This window comes from Esox lucius, chromosome 9, assembly GCF_011004845.1.
Source record: "Esox lucius isolate fEsoLuc1 chromosome 9, fEsoLuc1.pri, whole genome shotgun sequence".
In the NCBI taxonomy this organism is placed as follows: domain Eukaryota; kingdom Metazoa; phylum Chordata; class Actinopteri; order Esociformes; family Esocidae; genus Esox; species Esox lucius.
Window position 1 is genome coordinate 23,532,148 of NC_047577.1, and position 3,343 is coordinate 23,535,490.

Consider the following 3,343-nt stretch of genomic DNA (forward strand, 5'->3'; position numbering starts at 1 on the left):
CCTGAAGTGGTCATGGGGGTTGGAGGGGCATGGAACTGGACTGAATCTGTTTCAATGAAAGAAAAAGGTTTAGATTTTCTTTCCATTTGTAGTGACAGATGACCAGGCATTCTTGTGGGTGAGAGTTCAGATTGTGTTTTTTTAAGCAGGGTAATTTTGAGTTGTTATCTGGCAGTTGATATCTGGCAGTTACCTTCAAATTCAAGTTCAAGCCCAGGGGTTGGGCAGAAGGAAGTTGTTTTGATTCTGTTAAATAATTACAGTAAATGGCTGATTACACACTTTGTTACATATAGAAATAGTAGAACAGTCATATACATTATTTTTTTTCTTCAACTTGCTCTTTTTTGGGGGGCCATCAAATCTTGGTGGTTTCGGTGCACAGGGAAACCGCCCAACCTCTTCTTCCTCATCATCGCTATCCAAGTGATATTTCAAATTCTTCCTATGAATAATATTGGAATTAAATTATTATAGGACAAACAATTGATCACAAGAAAGAGACAGGGTATCATTCTTCAATATTTCTTTTCTCATGGAAAAGAAAAAATATATTGTACATGCTTCTGCATTTTTAATGATTTTATCCTACACACATATATGGGTTTTTCTAATAAATACACACATATATATATATTAGAAAAACCCATAAGCATGAACAACGGATCTCTCTCTTCCCACACTCTCTCCCTCGCCCCTCTCTCTCCCTCTCTCTCTCCCACTCTCCCTCTCTCACCCCCCTCTCTCTCCCTTTCTCTCTCCCACCCTCTCCCTCTCTCACCCCCCCTCTCTCCCTCCCTCTCTCTCTCCCTCTCTCACCCCCCCTCTCTCTCCCTCCCTCCCTCTCTCCCGCTCTCTCTCCCCCACTCTCATTACACAAACAAAAAACAAAATCATCTAGTTTGTGTTTGCCTATTCTATCTAACCGAATAATTTTAATATAATAAATATGAAGGGCATATGTAATCAGTAAAAGTACTTTGATAAAAGGGTAAAAGGAGCAGCATCAGGATGATATTTGTATTCAATGAATGCCTACTTTCTCTGTCGCTTCTTATCCCCATCCTCCGGCTCAGTGTCCAGGCTTTCACCTTTTTTTGCCCGAATGTAAAAGGCATGGGCTTTTGTATAGTTATCTAAAACCAATAAATAACATGTACATTGTAAGAATATTATGTTTTTATTATGTGATTGTATGAAGAAGAATAGCTGTATTCACCTTTTCTTTTCTTTATGATGATGGGATGGTTAGTCCAGGTACACAGGTCAGGTGTCTCCTGATTTATTGATGCCTGTGTTTTGGTAGGGAGGCCAGTAGCAGGTTTTGCCTGTGCACCAGGTCTGGGGGACAACAGCTGTGAAGTTGTTTTCCTCTGGGAACTCAACAACAAAATACACATTTATCCTGCAAAAAAAATAAACTATTGATTCCCTATAGAATTAAGTAAAGATTTTCAAAATGGTTATTTTTTATTTTTTATATTTTATTATCATATTATTTATTACCAACACGTACTATTAAGTAGCTAGCTAGTGACAAAAATTGTCACAGTGGCATGTCCAATACAAATCGGGAGAGTGTAGTTGCCGTTGACTTTTATTTAGGGCTGGAAAATGATGGAGATGGTTTCCCGAGCAAGGCTGGTGGCTGGATGCAAAAGGTTGTTGGGGACAACTTGGGAGATTGTAGGCTGCTGGCAGTGCAGGAGGGACTTGGTTAGTGGCGCTTTGATGGTTTGGGTTGCTAGATGGGGCCTGCCTGCCCTGGTGTGTAGTGTGGATGACCATACTAAATCATTCTCCAGCCAACCAGAAAAAAAAGGCAGGGATAAAGGACGGCACCGAGAAATACAAAAGTCTACAGATGAAGCAGCGGCATGGCAGAATAGCCATCTTTGTATGGAAGGAGAACATATTTCCGTTGGACATTGGTGACTGGGGTATACTGTACATCATCCCTCAAACCGGACAGGTGGAAAATGTCCATGTTTGATGATAACAAGGGGTAAGAGTAAATATCTGCCTTGTTCCTAAATGTTTTGAAAGCTATAAAAGAGTGTCCGTGGTTATCCATTAGGATGTTCAGCACACGGACAACCTCCACGTTCTTCAGTTGCACGTTACCATTTCCATTTAAAAGTTGCACTGAGAAATGGGGGCAGTTAATTTTCTTGTACTGTTTTACTCTGGATGCTGTTGCTGGAACAGGGCCATTACTGTGTGCCATTGCACATGAAAACTTCTCGTCCTTGGTGGCCTGTATTGCTCTGCGTTCATTCTCAGAAAGGCGGCGCATCACCTGCTCAAGAGGCTGGTTAGGTTTGCGGACCATCTTCTTCAGTTGTCCTAGAAAGTTCTCAAATGGGAAGCATGAGATGTTATCCAGAACACCATATGTTCGAGCATCATCACAGAGGTGGAGTAGGCCATGCATGTTATATGTAATGTACTCTCTGCCGTACAATTTCCTGAAGTGGTCCACAAATAAAACTAGCAGGCTATGAGCGTAGTCTATATGAAGTCTACAGAGAGATACACTCAGGAGGATGGTCATAGCAGCAGATAGGAGCATGAAGTTTTGATATATCTCCATAGGGATGCGACCTTTCAAACAAACTGGCCCTGTGTAGAGTAAGAATGACCTAAATTCTGTTGCCTTCCACCTTTCATACTCGGAAAGGGGTCTGGGTTTCCGGTTGAACTCCGATGGCATTTGAGGTGCATACTTTGTTAGCTCTGAAGATATTTCCCTCACTGTTGCTGGTCCTAATCTGGTTCTGAGAGGTCCTTTCACCCATAAATACACTAAATTCTTAGTGACACCCAAACACACAAGGTGCATGTAGTCTAAGGGAAACTGTGTCACCAGGCCTATCGAAAGCAAGGATAATGGGGTTTCCCCACAGTAATGCTGGTCTTCTTCTCCATCGATAAACACATCTTGGTCACATCTCGGAGCTGCTGTACCTTGAGGAAACGTTATCCGCCCCATATAATGCACCCCCCGTGCCTGGCACTTATGGCAACAGTGGAAGCCACTGTGTCCTTTTGCATTTCTTACAAATGCACGGGCTGGGGCATCGCACAAAATCGCAGAAATTGCCACAGACAGGTGTTTGTCTTGATAATGAATGCCTTCGGCTACAAGCTGAAGAGCTTCCTCAACGAAATCATGGAGATTCTCTGGTTTCTTCTTGCCAAAAAATATCCCAATTACAAATGGTGACTTATTCGATTGGTACTCATTTTCATAGTTTTCTATGAGACCTAAAATAGGCCAAAACTGTGCATTGGAACTTTTATGTAATGGAAGACCATCAATGTTAATTTGCAGCGTCACCTT

General features: G+C 41.9%; 1 long non-coding RNA gene across 1 annotated transcript; it reads right to left on the bottom strand.

Moving 5' to 3' along the window:
• Window positions 1–420: 420 nt before the first annotated feature.
• On the bottom strand, window positions 421–1,292 carry LOC117594850. Its single transcript, XR_004576112.1, has 3 exons — window positions 1,220–1,292; window positions 1,040–1,136; window positions 421–445 (listed from the first exon to the last, which is right to left on the bottom strand). It is a non-coding gene; the product is annotated as an uncharacterized LOC117594850 (long non-coding RNA).
• Window positions 1,293–3,343: the final 2,051 nt, after the last annotated feature.